Below are 20,281 nucleotides of genomic sequence, written 5' to 3' on the forward strand. Positions count from 1 at the left end.
ATTCAGCTTTCGGCACGGTTTTCACACCTCCGCTTGGGGGTTAATTCCTTCGGGATCACCCCTGGACAATTGTCCGCGACTGCCTATTTATTTTTGTAGCCATATTCAGCAGAAACCCTTGGTACAGGGACCCTCTAGCCGCAACCCGAGGACGCAACCCGAGGACGCGAGGACCCGAGGACGCGTTCGGCTTCTAGAAAAAATGGAGTACAGACATATATTTCTATCTCAGACAGAGCACGGAACCTTCATAGCACTGCACGCGTGTCGCCAACCGTGGAAGGGTTGGAAAAGAGGGAATGGGAGAGTTTACCGCTCGTTCGGAGACGCCATCGAAATTAAATGAATTCCCGCGAAATTCGAACTCAAATTAAGCAAAGTAAAGTTTTTAAATGCAAATCATAAAACAGGAGTGGAAAAAATAGGAAACGTAGATTATAGATTAATGGAAAGTTGAACTGCAAGGCTGAAAAGTATTATTGAAATGGAAAAAGAAAGGTATGTGAGAAAATTAACGATGGAACAACAGTAAACAATCTACCTTACCTGATTTTGGTCGAAATCACCTTCCTATGAAATCTTTCGTTTCTTCTTTAATAATACTTTCAAACTTTGTAGATCATCTAACGATCAAACTTGGACAACCACCACAAAATGTTCCCATTGGAATCTGAAAAAAAGGAACCACCTCTCCCCTTCCTTTCCCCATAAAAAAGAAAAAAAGAAAATTATTTATCTCTACTTTGGACGAAAATAAAAAGGAGGAAAGAAAAATGAGAAGGCAACCAACATCTGCCGCGATACTATCTCAATGATAACTGCGAATCAAGTGAAAGTTTGAAAGGCAAACCAGCCACAAACAAACATAAAATAAAAATGACCTCCAATCCAAGTCAGAAAAATGAAAATTTAGGATATTTAAATAGGAAAACAATCCAATGTAAAATCCCTTTTTAACGCCGAATCATCAAATGGATGAAAATAATTCCTGAAAATAAAATAAAATATTACTGCGCCAGTAATGGGTGGCAGTACTTCGCCAGTACTGGTTAGCCGCTACTTTCTTGCCATTACTGGCGCAGTAATGGCAATCATGAATATTTAGTACTGCACGAGTACTGGGAAGACAGTATTAGAAAATATTATTTCTGTGAAATTTTTGTCAATTCATACAATAATAATATTATATGTTTAATAATTTGGAATAAAAACTAATATTTATTATTATTTATTCATTTCCTAATGTATTTTCATCTTGAATTGAATTTAAATTTTCACGAGATTTGTACATGATCGCCAGAAGTTGGTACGATCTAAATGGCTACCACTGGCTACTAACATCAACTCAACTTGGTTTGACTCGGCATCGTGAAATGTTTTGATTGTTCTTGCGGAAAAAGTGCAGTGATTACATTGTAAAAAAATTGATATTTTTTATATCTTCAAGCTGCATTGTTACAAAAAATGCACTCATTTTCGTCAGAAATTCAACCATTACGATTGATGCACGTGACAAAAGAAATCTAACTTACAATATTGTAGGTTTTCCTCATTTTATATTACTCATTTTCTTCCACGTACAGAACGCCGGAATGCAGCATTTCGGAAAATTTGGACTCTGTTTCCATTTGCTCTTTGGAACAATCAGAGGAAAATGGAAGCGAGGAAGAAAATATTGCTGCTGATCAGGTCTCTAATCCGCCGTTGTGGGCGCAGTACTGATTTCCAGTAGTGTTCCCATATTTCATCATCACTTATTGCCAGTACCGTGCCCGTATTCCGCCAGTATAAGTGCAGTAACAATTGCCAGTATAGTGTCCGCATTTCACCTGTACGGATGCAGTACTAATTGATAATACCGTGTCCATATTCCGCCAGTACAGGCGCAGCACTGATTTTTAGTACAGTTCAAGTACTGGTTAGCCAGTAATGACATGCCCATATGGGCCCAGTATTGCTAGGCAGTATTCAGCCAGTGCTGGCAAGCCAGTAATGTTAAAGCGTTATCATCCAGTACGGGCATCAGTACAGGCGCCCGTACTGATTGCCAGTACCGCGCCTGTATCCGCCAGTGCGGGCACAGTTCTGCGCCCGTTGTTAAAGTCTGATTGGGTTATTTTCGAACTCCGTGCGCAACATAGTACTGAAGCGATTCTGGATGCGCTTGAAGCTACCTTCAGCAAAAGTTAATGACATCTTTTTCAAATTTTTAACGCTTCAAAAATACTATTGCATTTAATCGATGAAATTCGAATGAAAAATGTAATGTAGAGTTCGGATTGCAACAAGTTAAATCACCCAGAATAATCCTGTTGTGAAAACATTGAACACTCAATATTCCGCGACCACTTTGACGGCGTGCGATGTACAGTCGCGGAACAGAAGACTTAAGATGCATGCTTTTATTCAATGTGCATAACCTTTCTTGTCCCGATATCAAGGGATCTAAGCTCTTTCTTCGTCCACGGAACTATTCCAAATGAATAGAGTACTACCAGGACGGCCAGCATGTTCGTTGCAGATACTTTGTTCCTCGACATTTCGGAAGACCAAATTTGGTGGATGAGATGTTTCTATTTGCATCGGAGAGTATCCTTTATAGATGTCACATCCTGAATTGAGTTAAGTTTTCCTCGCTTCAGATAAATATAGTTCGTAAGTGTAACCAAATTACAGAAAAAATGTTACATGATTGCTGCGTAATAGGTATATCACACTTTTACATTACCGTTACTAAAGTGCATTATACACAACTTATATAACCACATCCTTACTCCGTTACAACGCAATTACGTAACAATGTCACTAAAATGTTGTAGTTCATGCGTGTAACCAAGTTACAGAACAAATGTTACAATCAGTTTCTATAGCATTTACATGACACTGCTACATAATTTTTACAGTTTTTTTATGAAATGGGTACATCTAAATTCAGTTACAGCTTTACTCAATATTCTGACCTTCCAGTAATAGAACTAGTATGTTACAGAACCGTTGTATTGCTGTATCACCAGATACAACAATGTAACCCCTTTGTTACGGAACAGTTACATAACGTGTTTGCTAAGAAGGATGCGCTGTAGAGTATCCTTTGCGTTTACTCGGTCCGCCAGGGATAGTAATTTTCTCATTTATCGGCAGTCTAATAGAAAAAGACCTCTGCGCATTCTAACATCAAACACTGGCATTATAATCGCTCAAAATATGCTATTCACTATGAATTTAATGGATTTCGTTAAATTATAGTCTTTCATTTTTTAAGAACTAATATTGCAGATTCTATAAAAATGCATCTTCTTATTTCCACGCCGAAAACAAATATATTTACTTAAAATATTATTCTTCACTGTTTTGTCAATAATCATGATAAAATTGAAATTAATGGATTTACTCGTGAAATCGACAGTCCTTTCTTTAAATTTATGAAAGAGATCTTTCAGAGAGAATGTTTTTACCTATTTTTCTATCAAAGTTGGTCTATTTCAACTTTCAAGTTCTACAACATTTGAATTATGGATTTAAAAAATTTCACTTTTTTCTCCCTTAACTAATAAGAAATGTATTAAGCAATTATTGTTGGTAGCCAGGGGCGTCAAAGCGATTTTTTTCATGTGTGTCCTCACCGAAAATATTTTTAAAAATATAAATTTAAGATAGTTATTAGGTTTATTTCATGATTAGATTTAGTTATTTTATGGGTGGGTTCAAGTCTACCCAGCCCACACGGCTCCTACGCACAGTGGGACGAAAATCACAACTCTGGACAAATTGATTTTCCGACTACAGTTTTCATCCGATTCAAACGGTTTTTTTAAAATTTAAGCTGATGAAAATCCGCATGATCTTATCGGAGCATATATTCAAATTCAGGCTTTATTTTTTTTATTTCTTGACAAAAATAAGAAAAGATTTTTTTTTACTTTTGAAGAGTACCATTTCCAAGAGAATACTCAGATTTATTTCCAAATACCCAGAATGAATAGAGGAACTATAAAGTACATTTTTTCAGCACTGTAGGATAAATTTAAAAATGTATTTCATTTGTTATAAACAAATAAGTGGATGAAATTGGTTTCATATGGTTTTACGGTGTATGGCCCCTTGATTCTTACTGGATTTCCTCAGTTGAGCAACGAAAATAATTTTTGTGTCATACCCGCGAGGATTCATGAATGAACAGTCAATATGATAAACAAATAAAGAAAACAATTTTTGGCTTTAGCTATTGGTGACAAAAAGAATAGTCGTTTGCCATGAAATTAGCTCCATGGAGCTCGTGAATGATACTCAGTTATATCTGCTCATATAATAACAATTCGCAATTGTTCAAACGATCTTAGTTAACAATTACATTATTTCGCTATTTTTCGTCACACAAACTCCGTTCTTTGGATGTATTTAATTGTCAATGACTAAGCTTTGAATAACGTAAGGGGATTCGGATGAATAATAAAAACCGCCATTGTTAGAAACAATTTCATGAACAATTACAAATCCTTTCTATTCGTCATAGAATAAATAGCGTTTTCCACCCAGAATCAACTGCAGGTCACTAATTGATGATACCTATTCATTATTTTCGACCATTCGATAACAATTGTTGATTATTTGAACAAATTTAATAAACAAATACATAGTTTGTCCAAAAAATCCAGTTTAAGCTCTTACTCAACCGGAAATATCGTGTTCAAGCTCGCACTCAACCGGAAAAATCCAGTTCAAGCACGCACTCAACCGGAAGCAGAAGTTTTACTTTTGAAACAGACGTACAGTCTGATGTGCGTATCGAATTAATATTAATATTATTCTCACGAAATTTTTCATGCCGATAACAATTGGGTTTAAAAAATTGGTCATGGTCAGTTAATGCAGTTCTGAAAACGAAGTAAGAATATCCAAAAATGCCCAAACTGTGTATTTTTTTATTATATGTGTTTAAATAATAAACAATTGTTATCGGATGATTGAAAATAATGAATGGGTATCATCAATTATTGATCTGCTGTTGATTCTGGGTAGAAAACGGTATTCATTCCATGACAAATAGAAAAGAAAAGTAATTGCTCATGAAATTGTTTATAACAATAGCAGTTGTTATTATTCATTCAAATCACCTTACGTTCTTTGAAGGTCAGTCATGAACAATTAAATACATCCAAAGAATGGATTTTGCGTGACGAAAAATACCTGAATAATGCAATTGTTAACTAAGAGCATTTGAAAAATTGCGAATTCTTATTATATGAGCAGATATGATAACTGAGTATCATTCACGATCTGTATGGAGCTAATTCCGTAAAACCATATTAAACCATTTTCATCCACTTATTTGCTTATAATAAATTAATTACATTTTTTTATTTATCCTACGGTACTGGAAACTTGTACTGGAAAGTTCCTCTGCTCATTCTGGGCGTTTGGGAATGAATCTGAGTATTCTCTTGGAATTGGTACTTTTCAAAATTCAAATAAAAATTTTTTTATTTTTGTCAGGAAATAAAAAAAGAAAAAGCCTTAATTTTGAATGTATGCTCTGATAAGATCATGCAATGAGACGAATCGTTCTTCTATATTATCCGTACTTACTCCAAGTATGAGGTTTCAAGTTTCGTGATACAGATTAGTTTGTCCCAACTCTTCTGAATAGATCATTACTCCATCCAGGTCACCCGTACTCGCATAAGTTGATTGGCGTGTATCCTAGTTCGTTTGTCGTTAAAAAGTACAGTGTAATTGTTGTTTTCTTGTTTCACTACCATTACTGCTGGTCCTTTCCATGAAGGGGAGAGCTTGTTATCTTTATGGTTGTTAATAAGTTTGACAAGATCCCCAGGTTCATAGATTCCCTGCGGTTAGGCGATTCTTGAGTCTTGCAGTTTTTTGTGCTTGAGCCACCATGTTTCTATTTTCTCCTTAGCCTTCTTGAGGTAGTGTTCATGTCTAAGCTTCAGTCAGTTGGAAGGGTGAGTATCCTGTACCGTCATGCTTCATAGTGTTGTATGCCATGCGAATTATTTTCAGGTTTTGATCCCATTATATGTTGTGGTCGTCGATGCTTGTTTTTAATAAATTCTTAATCGTCGAGTGGGCTCTCTCGAGAGCTCCGTTGCTTTGTGAGTGATAAACTGTAGTTTTTATATGTTTAATTATAAACAGGTTTTCAAAGTTCTGTACCAGTTCGGATATGAAATTTTGTCCTTGGTCTGTTAGGATATTCTTAGGTGCGCCGCATAGGTATATGTAATGATCAAATAACCCTTCTATAATGCTTTCCGATTCCGTGTTCATAAGAGGTATTAAGATCACATATTTTGTGAGCATATCTTGTATGGTGAGAATGTATTCATGCCCTGATAGTGTCAAAGGCAATGGACCGAATATATCCATGGCTATTTTGCCGTTAGGGTTGACAGGCGTGTCTGGGATGATTGCTTCACACTGTCTTTTAATTCTTACCGTCTTTTGTAATTGGCATACTGGACATTGTTTAATGAAATGAATAATTTCCTTTTCCATATTTTTCTATTCTCTAAGGGTTCTGGCTCGCCCAATAGTCTTGTTTTCCCCAAAGTGTTGAGCAGTAATTAATCCGTGCGATTCTCTTATGATTTCTTCCTTTTCCTCTTGAGTAAGTTTTGCACGTGGCATGTAACACGTGTGAAATTGCCGATCTTCATATTTGCGGCTCAAGATGTTAAGGTAGTTCCTTATTTTCACTTTTTCTAAAGGGGTATTCATTGGGTTAATAAAGTCGTATCGTGAAATAGATAGTTTGGAGGCCATGACATCTTTATTTATCTGATCTAGCACTTTCAGCCACTCGGTCACCACAAAACTTCTGATTTCCGGTCAGGTGCTTTTCCAATTAGGGTATTAGAGGGAGGTGAGGTACAATCTCTGATGATATAGTAGATAAATTTAGAAATTATGAAATAATTACTTGTACCATTAACACCTAGCTAAAAATTAGCGTTATGTTCTTGAATTAAAAGTTCCTATTCTGATCCCTCTAATAGCTTAATTTGAAAAGCACCTGACCGGAAATCAGAAGTTTTGTAGTTCAATTCCCAATGGAGTGAAGATGGAGTAGGATCTTTTTTTCAAGAAATAATTTTAATTCTAACTTATATAGAAATGCTGCTTGACTTCCTTTCCGTTCTTTGGATATGGTTCTCCAGAGCTTTCCACCTGCGTTAGGTTTTACATTTTCTCTACTGGGTGTCCTATTAGTAATCCATTTTTTATATTCTTTGTGTAAATTTTCTCCTCCATCCGTCAACCCTTCGTCATTCGAGATGAGTAGATCTGCATCCATGCGACGGCAGGAAGAACTTGTTGACGGTTGTGGTAAAAGATTTTCATCTCTGGACGTACTCGCTGTTTCTTCTCCTATTAATTCCTCCCCTCTTTCCACGTCCAGCTTAACCTCTTTTGGTGTATTTTGTAGAGATTCTTCTTCTTGTTGAATTGGAAATAGTCTAGATAAACAATCTGCTGCTTTATTTTTCTTACCTTTTGCGTGTTCGATAGTTTAACGATATTCCTCCAAACGTAATCTCCATTTTAACAATCGTGAAGAGGGGTCTTTCACGTTGTGTAGCCATATTAATGCCTGGTGGTATTATAATTAATCTCAGCTCTTTTGAACGTCCTTGATATGTAACAACAGGGGTGACCGTTTTGCGATAATGCTGTACCTAATCCGTGATTCTATGTATCTGTCGTTAAAGTTAATTTCTCTTTGTAGTTTGGAAACATCAAAACCGGTGCTGCGCATAATAGCTCTTTTATTTTGTCTGAAGATTCTTGACAATTTGTTGACCAGTATTTTTGAGAGGTTAGTTTATACACTGTCCTTATTTAACAAGTGTCCTAAATATTCGAGTTCCGGACGTAAATACTCACATTTGTCAGGCTGAAGTTTTAATCCCGTTTCTCTCAGTCTGTCAAATAGGCTTTCGTGGTTTTTATTGTGTTCTTTTAAAGTTGAGCCGAATACGACAATGTCGTCGAGGTAAACAAAACATTTTTTTCCTGCCAATCCTCTTAAGGCATTGTCCATCATCCTTTGGAAAGTAACGGGAGTGTTTTTGAGTCCACAGGGCATTCTAATAAATTCAAAATGTCCTTCTAGTGTTGAAAAAGCCGTATATTTTTTTGAGGCCTCACTCATTGGGAGTTAGTGAAACCCAGAAATTAGTACGAAGGCTGAAAAGAATTTTGAGTTTCCTAATTGTCCAAAATATCATCCATGATGGGCAGTGGATAAGCATCTTGTTCTGTGTCTTCGTTTACCTTGCGAAAATCGATTACTATTCGCCATTTCTGCTTACCAGACGCGTCTTCCTTTTTTGGGACAACCCAAATCGGTGTACTATGTACTATTTTTCCTGTTTTTAAAATGATTTCATGTTCCACTATATCAGTGCATAAAAACGGGTCTCCTTCGAGGTAGTAAATATCACTGTACCCCGCTATTATTTTCCATAATTTAGGAGCTTCCGCTTTTTCTACGTGCTTCAATCTAGTCTTGCTTAATAAATCTTGGATCCTGTTTACCGGCTTTTTTCCACTGAAGTAAAACTCATTCTATTTATTTTTTTAATTTGCTCTATTGCTTCGTACCTGATTTTTTGTGGTATTATCAACGGGTTTTTATCATAATTGTACAGGGGTACAACTAACTCTTGATTTTCTATTTTGTAAACGCCGTCAGGAATTAATTTGTCATTTTCTATGTAAATGCCTTGATCTTTGTCAATTACTTTTATCTGGGTTATTTGTGCTGTATTACCAGGTAAAAATGCACCGTCCTCATAAAGGGGTAACTTTTTATTGTCTACGTAAAGGAAGTTCTTAGTCAAATGGTATCTATAAAACGCGTTAAAAAAGGCAGGCCCATGATACTTTCCTCTAGTGAGGGGAAATCGTCATCAATTATATGGAAGAGATGTAGTTTTCCTAAATATGGTATTCTTACCGCTTGATTTGAATTATGTACATCTCAACCCATGGAAAAGCGTTTTCTCATGTCAAATGGTGTCTTTTCTGCTGCAAGTTCCGATTTCTTTATTAAATTTATTGCGGCTCCGGAATCTACTAACAATCTATAGGGAGTACCGTTTGAGTGTTTTCCATGTATCGACTATAATCGTCCGCTAATTGCTGAAATTCTGCAGATTCCTCGTAGTTGTCGAGCTGGTTTTACTCTTCCTCTGTTACTCCGTAATATTCTAACGGGTTTTGTGAATCCTCTATTTCCAGAATATTCCTTACACCCAGTGGTCTTTTCTGATTCGTTCCGTTGTGAAAACCCTGTTGCCTAAGTTTTATTGAGCATTGTCTTTCAAAGTGACCTGGTTTCTTATAATAGTTGCAGGTCATTTGCATTCTTTGCTGTAGGGGCAATCCATGGTTAGAAACGTCGGAGGGCTGGTTCCGCATTTGTGGCTGCTGGTTTCGTGCTGTGGACGATCCCGTGCTTCTCCTCGGCAGTCTGTTATTGTGAGATTGTGGCGGTCAAGGCGCCGACAAGACCTTTGTACGGAGACGTTCTCTACACCACACTCCTGCTTCAACAGCCTCCTGCAGAGCTTCATTCAAAGATCTGGGCTTTAAAGGTCGCACTTGATTACTAACGTCTTCTCGGAGGTTCATCACGTATCTTTTAGTAGCAGATTTTTCCTCCATTTGAAGGGCTAATTTGCGCTCTATTCCGAACGAGTATTCGGACTGAATTATATAAATTAACTCGTTATAGGTACTTCTAAATCTTTGATTATAATTTTGCACAGTATCATGATTTTGCCATATAATTTCTATCCTACTTCTACAAGTTTCCAGAGTAGTTGTAGTTGCGAAATTCGTCCTAAGGGCACTGTACAAATTATCATAATTGTTTATAGAACAATGCCTAATTGCACTTTTAGCATTCCCGATAATTTTTTCGGTTATGATGTAATCTGGTAGTAGATGTGGTTGAGAGCATTTGAGCTTCGCAAGCTTAACCGTATTAATGAAGTCGTATACACCAACGTCATCGTGTCCATTAAGAACTTTTACAGTGCCGATAATATCTTTTGCCTGAGAGAGAGGTTCAAAGTTTTCTATCGCTGCTCGTTGCCTCGCTGCTGCGTTTCCTCTCTGTGTTGAGCCATGAGCGAGCGTTTTCACATGGCACGCACTTGTGTGAGCGAAAGAATTTGAGGGTTGCCTTCCTTCTGTGTTGCATCTCTGTGTGGCGTCGTGAACGGATGCAGACGGCTAGCTCGAAGTCGACGGTTGCGTCGCTGCTGCGTTACAGCTCTGTCTATTGTCGTGCGGGTTTACAGACAAGCGGCTCGTATCGGCTGTTAAGGAATGCGGTGGTTGATCACCGGGTCCAAAGGTTCCTGTTGTATGCATTGATGTTACACCGCTGCTCGGCTCGCTTCTCAGTGTATCGTTATGTGCGAGTGGCTTTACCTGGCACATACCATTTTCTAAGGAATTCGGGACTAGGGGAGCGGGCTGAATGGTTCTTTTAGCTGGTTCAGGTGCTACTTCCTCGTCCGAAGATTCACGTTCTTGAATGGATTCGTCCTCTGTTAGAAGGGCATTGCTAATCCTAGCGAGATCTCTTATCTCGTTGGCCCTTTTTAAATTTTCCTAGTTCAAAATCCTCATGTCGGCTCTCATGGCCCGTTGCACGTCCTCGATTATTTCTAATTTTCTCAGGATCAGCAATAGTGGATCCGTAGTTTCACTTTTCGAACCTTCCCTCAAATCTTTTGATGACATGGTAGGTGCGGTTCTAAACAGATTGTCTAATCCGCGTGAACTGCTATCAGAATCCGAAGAAGTGTCTGTTTATGTGTGGCATTGTATGGTAAGATCTTCCTATAGGCGTGGAACGCCAGTTTGTCCTATTTACGAGTGTCGGGTGTGAGTGTCGCGAATCGCGTTATTAATTTTACAATATTTGATGAATTTTAAACCCTTCACTTGCAGAATCGTGCTACATCAATGCCACAAGGTTAATTCAGAGTAGATCGTCGGTTTATTAGAGGAGATAGAGGACGTGGACCACCAACGTCGTACCTACTGACGCCAGCCTATTCACCGAAATATTTCCTCACTTAGCCTTATCAAAAACGCCGAGGCAATTAAATCACCGTTCGACGTATGCGAAAATGACTTATCTACTGAGAAAATATCTGAACAAGATTCGTAACTATCTTAAAACTAAAATACTGCTTACTTTTTTTCTGCTTTCATGTCGTTCCGTGTCAGTCAGGTAGATAGCAGTTGCACTTCGACGGCCGTAGACGTCCTGCTGCTATGCGATTGAACCGGGCGTGGCTCGATGATACGCTTCTTTCAGAGGCTCATCGCTTGGCTCAGCGGGCTCTCTCTGGGATGGGAAGATCGTGAGATCTTTTACCGAGGTTCCGTCGATGCCTTAGGAGTCTCAGCTTCTGGTGGTCGTTGCCTGGGCTGCGAACAGAATCCTTAGAGTCCTAGTTCGAGTCGAAGATCCTCGTTGTTTGAAATTACTGGGGGTGTTCCGTAGATACTTCTTCTCCAGGATATCGTAAACGGGATCTTGGCAGGATCGCCAATTTTGTAATGGTCTGGAGAAATGAATAACCTTTTCTTTGTATAAGTGCCTAAACTGTGAGACAGGACTTCTTTATTGGACTTCTTTACTGCTAAGAGCTAGAAAGCAGACTGACTCCCTACACAAGGGATGCCTAAAGCAACCTTTGTCACCCTAAGGCCCGTGTCTAGACGAAGAAGTGGGGAAACTAGCCAATGCTGTTACAATAGAATACTCGATGCTGTTACAGTGCGAAATATAATTAATCATAATAGAATAACTAATATTAGGAATCCTGCTAGTCTGCCCCACGTAAGTCATCCCACAAATCTTGCAAATTATTTTGTAGACAACGCCACCCTTTTTAAATCTATACAAAGGATCCTTGAAAAAAGTTATTATTGAATCCATTTACCTCATAACAATATGATATACCGGGATATCCCATTTTATCCCATTTTTCCCCTGTTTGTCCCAAGGAAATCCCAGAGATAACCCGTCGAATATTTCGCAAGGCATAAATTGGGATGTCCCAGGGATAACACCAGGATACCCCTGGGCGTTTCTGGGATATTCAAATGTTTCATGCACAATATAGAAAATCAATTTATATCCTACTTCGGACATTTAAATATCCCGAAAATGCCAAAGGTATTTCCTGGATTTCCCGGGGTTACCCCTAGGATATCAAAATTTCCGCCTTGCTGGATATTCGACGGGTTATTCCTGGGATATCCTTGGGACAACCTGGGAGATAAATGGGATCAAATAAGATCCCGGGATATCTTATTGCTGTGAGGGTTTAAATTGTATACAGAAAATCGCCTTTTTACTTTCGGTATATTGATAATACCTTTTTATGTGTTCCCCTAGCAAAGTTGCAGATAGTTGTAAATACTTTTAACAGCTTTCATCAAAAACCTTAAGTTACCCATGAAATAGAAAAGAATAATAAAATCCGTTTTTTAGACATAGAAGTAACTAAAGATCAGGATGGTAATATTATTGCCGATTGGTTAAGGGAAAATACATAATTAGGTAGAATTTTAAATCTATTTTCAGCTTATCTTTTTTAAAATAAAGTTGCAGTAATCAAAAACTTAGTTCATGGAGCTCTAGGTTTGTCCTATGTTTCATTTCACAAATGAAATTTCAACATTGTTCGTAGTATCCTTTTTCTAAAATATTACCCACCAAAGTTAATTGAGGAAAATATTACAATTACAATTCCGCAAATCAAAAGCAGAAAAAGTAATATTTTGCCAGCGGGAATTTAGGGATTATAGTACTTTTAATACTTTTGTTCTTCAATTTATTGGTCAAATCCCGAAAACTGTTGAATTTATGCTGAAAAAGTTTAGGACGTATACTATTTTCAGTGTACCATTTAACATTTATTTAATAATAACTTTTTGCAAGGATACTTTATTTAAATTTGAAAAGGGTGGTGTTTTCTATAGGATCTTTTGCAAGATTTGTGAAATTACTTACGTGGGACAGACTGACAGGAAATGCTTTACATAAAAAAACAAAAGAATTTATATATTAATTTGAAGACTGATTTTTACAGGTTAAACAAGAGTTATTCCAATATGAGTAATTCCATTTAACACTGAGTTTTCATAAATGTTTATTTTCTTTTAGTTTCACTGTTTCTGATGTGCTTATGATGGATTTTTTAGGTACGTTTATATCGGATCCCCTGTTCGCCCTCATTGGATGTTCCAGATATATTTGTCATGGGTTTTCATTTCGATTCTCATTTAATTCTCGAGAGTCAGAAAGAAAGAATCGTGGTTTTGTTGCTGCTCGTGCCTGCTCTGGTATTTTGTATTTGGTTGTTTTTTTCTTTTATTTATTTTTTTGCCTTGATAGAGGTGCAGTATGAGTGTCGAAACGTTGGAGATTATTTTTTACAATTTCTTTTATTGTGATTGCATAATAGTAAAAATGAAAAGGAAGAAAGAGAAAAAGAGAAGAAAGTGAATTTTGTGGTTGCAATCTCATTCTTCTTTCCTCTATTTTTATTTTTGTCCAATAAAGAAAATGTTTTCCTGTTCTCTTTTTCAGGAAATAATTGCTATCTTTTTTAAAATTTCAATAAGAAAATTGTATAGTGGTTTCCACATTCTTTCGTTAGATTAATGGTTATATTTTTAGGAATTCTGCGCATCAATTTGATTATTGGACGTTAAATAGGATTTTAAATTTAATTTTATTATCATTTCGATTTCTTTAATTTAAATTTAGCTGACTTGGATTGGAGGTCATTTTTAACACTGTCCCCTTTTTGGTTTGTTCTTTTAGCATTATACTTTTTAATCAGATCAAAGTTTCACATCGTCCTGAGGACGACTTTTCTGTTTTGTTTTTTTCGCATTATATTTTTTAATCAGATCAAAGTTACACATGGCCCTGAAGCCCTCTGAAAGGTTAATTATGTTGTGATATCAACCAAAAAATAAGAGGCAGTATTCTTCAAAAATATTTTATAATTGACTGTAGGAGAAATTATGTTCAACCTTAAAAAAATAATTCTCTTTGATTACAAATTTCGAGATTAGGCCCCAGCAGGGGCCCGCATGGATGTTCCACGAGAGGAGATTCTAAGCATGATTCTACGATGTGGGCCCACCTCGGTTAGCCTCATGGTTCGACGATTAAAATTTCTAAACTCAAAGTAAGAATATATTTTTGACACCACCACTTTTAAGGTTTCATGAGTACAGACTTACAAACAATAAATTTCTGACAAAAATTCGATAAACCATTTTTGCAATTCGCACTCTTGACAATATGGAAGTTCTATAGGAGCTACTGCATGAGGCCCTGCTCAGTTGCCCTCACATATCAGCGATTACAATTTCTAAGTACAATGGGTGAACATTTCTTCAAAACAATTCCATGAGTACAGACTTACAAAGAATTAATTTCTGACAAAAATTCGAAGACACTTTTTTAAAATTCGAAGTCTGACAATATGGATGTGTCATACAGCCTACCGCAGTGGGCCTGCTCGGTTGCGCTTGCGGATCGATGATTACAATTTTCAAGTCCAAAGGGTGAATATTTTGTTGACACCAGAGATCTTAAGTTTTCATGAGTTCAGAATTATAAACAAATCATTTATGAGAAAAATTCGATGACACTTTTTTCAAATTCGAAATCTAACAATATAGATGTTCCATAGAGACTAACTCAGAGGGCCCAGCTCGGTTGCCCGCACGGATCAACGATTACAGAAAAGAAAAACGTTGTTTTTGAAAGTCCTACAAGATTATGATAATAACTTTTTCAATTTAGTCAAAAAGTTGAAAATTCAAAATTTGATCGTACAAACAATTTTTAAAACGACATTTTTTCCTGATGTATAAATTCTATGCACGGTTGTTTATAGTACTTCAAAACTCAAACAATTGATCCACATGACTTTTTTCTATAAAAAGAAAATTGTCAGAGTTAGAGCATTTTCAAAATCCAAAAAGCAAACTAAAATGAACATTTTAAGCCAAAAAAGCATGATATAAAAAAAGTCAAGAGAAGAAAAACTTTGCTTTTTGAAAGCCCTACAGGACTATGATAACAACTTTTTTTAATTTGGTCGAGAAGTTGAACACTACAAATTTGATTCTACCAAAAATAATGAAGAATCCAAAAATTCCATTTTTTGGCCGAACTATGCAAGATACGAAAAAAATAAACAACTTAAATTGCGCGCCCTGGAAAGAACTACAAATTAAGAATGAATCACTTTTTGATATAAGCCACGAGAAAAAATCAGACAAAACTTGTTCATTCAAAAATGAGCTATAATTTTTTATAGAACAGTTAATTTTTGCTTTAGTCGTAAAAATAACATTTTAAATAAAAATATTAAATTTGTTTGAAAAAATTACACAAAGTATGAACTTAAATTGCGAGACAAAAGTTCTTTGCCTAAAAAGATCTATAAATTTATTATTAATTATTTTTCGATAGGACGAGTAGATTTTCTTTTAATCGTAAAACATAAGATAAAAAATACAAAATTAACTTTTTGAAAAGCATAGAAAAGACGAAAGAGGACATAAGCTCCTATATAGTACCCTACATATGTTCCTGTATTAGACACTAAGCAGATGCGCAGTAGTTTTAATTAATCGTAAAAAACAACATTAAAAATAAAAAAATTATAATAAAAATGGAAATTAGAATTAGTATGATTCAATTTTTATGCATATTATGCATTGTCATGAAATACATTCATTGAAATGATACATGTTTCAGAGCAGCTTAGAATACAATTTAAAGCAAAATAAGAAACAGATATAAAAATAATGATGATAAATACAATTTGCTTTTTATTTTGCAATTTTTTAATAAGTAATTCTAGGCACAGTTACATAAAAAATGTATTATAATTGATATAAAAGTGTTGTGTATAATGTGGAAAAGTTGACAGGTTAAATAAAATCTAGTGCGAAGCACGAGATACGTGATGAGAATGTGTTGGTTAAAGCCAAAAGAGGTTTTACGAAAGAGAGTTTAAAATAACAAAATTTCAGTTGTCGGTCCTTTCACCTTTGATTTTGAAAGGTCTGTGCTCGGATGCGGAAGAAATGCAAAGACTAAGTGCGGAGTGCGATTGCCCTCAGTCGCGTGCCGTAGGTGCGCTCAACCTCTCGAGCTAAGTTTTTTTAACGAAAGAGAATTCATAATCACAAAATTACAGCGGTGGATGTTTTGAGTCTTCATTTTAACATGTTTGCGCAAGAATGTGCGAAAATATAAAGACCGAGCGCGCAGCGCGAGGTAAATACATAACCGAGCGCGAAGCGCGAGATAAATACAGCATCAAGCGCGAAGCGCGAGAACCAACAGTCGCGCGCCCTAGGTGCGCTCAAACTGGCGAGCGAAATGAGCTGCGCGCGTAGCGCTTGATGAGAATGTGCCCCCGTAGCGGGCAGATTTTTTTTCTTCGAATAGGGTGCAGAATGAGTGCCGAAACGTTGGTGATTACTTTTTACAAATGGTTTTTTATTGTGATTTGATAATAGTACAAATAAAAAGGACGAAGAAAAAAGAAGAGAAGGAAGTGAATTTGATTGGTTGCCTTCTCATTCTTCCTTCCTCTTTTTTATTTTTGTTCAAAAAATAAAATTTTGTTCTTTTCTTTTTTAGGGAAAATTTGTAATCTTTTTTCAAATTTCAATAGGAAAATTTTATAGAGGTTATCCAAATTTGTACGTTGGATTCTTGGCATAATTTTCAGGAATTCTGCACATTAATTCATATGAAATATTTCTTTAATACAAAGAAATCTCAGTGAAAGAACGTTATTATTTTTTGAAAAAACAAGAAGTTTCTATTTATAACTAGGTACTGAATACAGTGCAATTTGATTTTAATCAAGAAAATATTTCCATCCGACAAAATTACAATCCATCAGCTTAAATAAAAGTTTTTCTTGATTGGAATATACGATTTCTTGGTATAAAGAAGCGTACCAAAAAATTCTACCAAATATAAATAAATGTTTATGTGATGCTAAAATGAAACATATTATACCGAATAAGCGTGTCACAAAGTTAAAAAAGTGTTAATTAATTTAAAAAACGAACGTTTTAATTCGAAGAAGAGAGAATTATTTTTAATGAAACGTAATTTATTAAAATAAACGCAGCTTGAAATTAAAAAAACAAACTGTGTTAACCTGCAAAGTTAACAGCGCTGTTTAAAAAGTTTGAATAGTTTAAATGCAAAAATTTATGTGCAGCATTTGCTCAAAATTCTGATTTAATAATAAAAATATTATTAATAATATTAATCTAATAATAATCTAATATAAATCTAATTTAAATATAATAATAAGTATTGGTAACTCTAAAAAAGTATTCAGAGGTGAAATATTCACCTCCAACTGTGCCGTCTGCCGCGTAAGGTCACCCGCGCCTAGAGGCCACACTCTAAGGAACAGTGTTTTACGAATTATTTTTCATTACTTTCCCGTTCTTGCTTACCTTCTAGGATAGAAGGAGCAGGAGCGGATGACGCAGTAGTATCAGGAGAAATATCTTTTCATTAAAACCATGGTGAAAATTTGTGGCTGACTAGTAAACTTGAGAGTTAAGTTCTGTAGTGAAATAATATTATCTGTGACAATTGGCGACATATTTCCGGAACTACTAAAAGCTACAACTCCAAAATTTTTCTTTTAACGAATTTAATTAAAATTTCACTAAAAGAAATTTTTTTAGAACTGAAAAAATTGTATAATTAAAAGAAACATGTCAAAATATTGAATTAAGGAAATACTTATTGCAACGAAATGCAAATCTATTTATTCACAAAAAGTATCCCCATTTTTAAACTTATTACTTATTTATAAACTATACTATACTCATTATTTATACTTCGAATTTATTTGATCCAATTAATTGTTGATTGTTTATTCAAACGGCCATTTCTTTTTATGAAATAGATCAATATTTAATTTTTAAACTTATTTTTTAATTGTATGGAATTATTCGATTATATTTAACTTGCCAATTCTCAGCAGCGAAAAATATATATATTTACATTCGATAAATAAATAAATTGAATACAATTAAAAAATTTGTTAAAAAATTAAATATTGATCTATTTCATTAGAAGAAACCCTCGTTTGCATACACAATTGACAACTATTTATTTTGAATAAATTCTAAATATAATTAATATGTATAGTATGGTACAGTAATAACTTCTCCAGTATTTTTACTCAAAGAGACCTAAATTACTTGATCCGCAAATAATGAATTACTTCATTCAAATACGCATTTATCACTTCAACAAATCGATTTCATTAAAATTAGGAAATATTTCATAGGGTGTGAGAAAAAGGTTCGAAGAAAGTAGGTTCTTAGCTCCCAAGAAATCATTTTATTGACTTTTACATTTATTGCAAAAAATATTTCTTGTTATTGAAATATATTACTAAACAAAAGATTTCTTTGATTTGAGACATGACTTGTATGCTTCAATGTACGTACTTTACTTATAAAAGAAACATTTCATGCTAATTAACGTAAAATTATTATTCTTTAATCTTACCATTGAATCTTTTTCTTAATTAACACTTTTCAACAGCTTTGTATTTTAATAAATTTGTTATTATGTATTTTTCTTATTTTAATTTACGCCGTAAAGTTAAAGTTAAACGTAAAATGCTTTTAAAGATCTAAATATAAGAGTATTTGTACACGTATTGAAATAATTCAACTCAATTTACCAGACACAGTTGCCTCTTTTCTGACTGTAAATGTTAAAGATGAAGATCGTACGACATGCGAGAAATATTAATCTCGTTTATTACGTTCTAATGATTGTTCGATGACCTTAACAAATTATTGTATGCCGCACACTTTTTTAAAAAACTGATTTACCAATTCCTAACTCATTAAAATAGATTCATTGACGCGTGATGTTTCGAAGAGGAGGTTACAAGGAGACTGGTACGCAGCTCGCTGACATTCTCTTTATACTTAATAGATAACATATGGTGACATTGTCATATGAAGCATGAATGTTCATTTAATTTTTTTTTCAAAAAAACTGTAATCTGTGTCACAAATTTGTTTATTTTTACCTTAATAAATCCCATAATACTATTATTATAATCCCAATATACATACATACAAACTATAATACTTAAATGACAGCGATAGGATGAACCAAGAAAGAGTTTACATTCCCGGGTGTGAATTGAAGTCAGCAGCTAGTTATGAAATAATGTCTTATAAAGTGCTTCAAACGACTCTGGGTTTATTCACATCAAAAATACATCTAAAAGACTGAATTGCGTGGTTTAAGATTTTCACAACATCTTCTAAAGACAATAACATCGATCTGTACAGATAGACTTTTCCAGTAAATATTCTAGATGTTGTTTTCTTATTAAATTGAAAATTAAGTATTTTTTACGCCTGAAACGCGCAACATAGTCTGGAGATTCTGGTGATTGTCTACTGAGCGGCAGTCACATGGCCTCTCGAATACCGAAAGAAATGTTTGTGAGTAACGTGTTTTTGCTGCTAAGGTAGGGCTGGTCAGGAACTTTGAGATATCACTCGAATTTCAGGAATGGAGGTGTAGAAAATAGTTATCTGTGTCAAAACTGCGAAGGGTAAAGTGAAGGCGAGTAAGAGCTGCCCCTAGGAGAAACACAATACGATTCTTTGAAACTAGTTAGATGCATTTTTCGTACCCCCTCTTCCCTGCATTGCTGGTAATTCCACAATATGTTGATGCAGTTTACCAGCATACATGGTCATATTATTGTTACGTTAATATTACATAACAGATTGCCACATGCTACGTAACTGGTGAGTCACAGGTGACTCACTTGTGACTTAAAATGTCCTGCTTTGATCTGTAACTGTGTGACTTAAGTTTTATAAGTGATATGAAACCATGTTCTAACTTGGTGACATAGTTATGTCATGTAGATGTTATATCCCATTTACGGAACGGCATTTTAATACTATGTATTAAAATACCGTATAGGACCCCCAGATTTATTGAGGGGTCGTATAGTGATGTAATAAATATTTGACATAGTTGCGAAGCGCATATGTTGCAGTATTATATAACAGCAATGTAAGACTGTTATGTAAGTATTACGTCCTTATGTTATATAAAAGGTACGGTATAAAAGCTGCGTAAAAAATACACAACAGAGCTATA

General features: G+C 35.1%; 1 protein-coding gene across 4 annotated transcripts in view; it reads right to left on the reverse strand.

Moving 5' to 3' along the window:
- LOC117181991 (venom serine protease Bi-VSP-like) overlaps nucleotides 1-20,281 on the reverse strand; it is a 337,275-nt gene that overhangs the window by 289,854 nt on the left and 27,140 nt on the right. Inside the window, exon 1 of one of the 4 annotated variants that reach the window (XM_033375010.1) lies at nucleotides 18,828-19,041. The exons of the other annotated variants lie outside the window; for them this stretch is intronic. The gene's annotated coding sequence lies outside the window, so the exon portion shown is untranslated. Of the gene's footprint in view, nucleotides 1-18,827; nucleotides 19,042-20,281 lie in introns of those variants that run through there. 4 annotated transcript variants of the gene reach the window in all.

This window comes from Belonocnema kinseyi, chromosome 10 (assembly GCF_010883055.1).
Source record: "Belonocnema kinseyi isolate 2016_QV_RU_SX_M_011 chromosome 10, B_treatae_v1, whole genome shotgun sequence".
Taxonomy (NCBI): Eukaryota; Metazoa; Arthropoda; class Insecta; order Hymenoptera; family Cynipidae; genus Belonocnema; species Belonocnema kinseyi.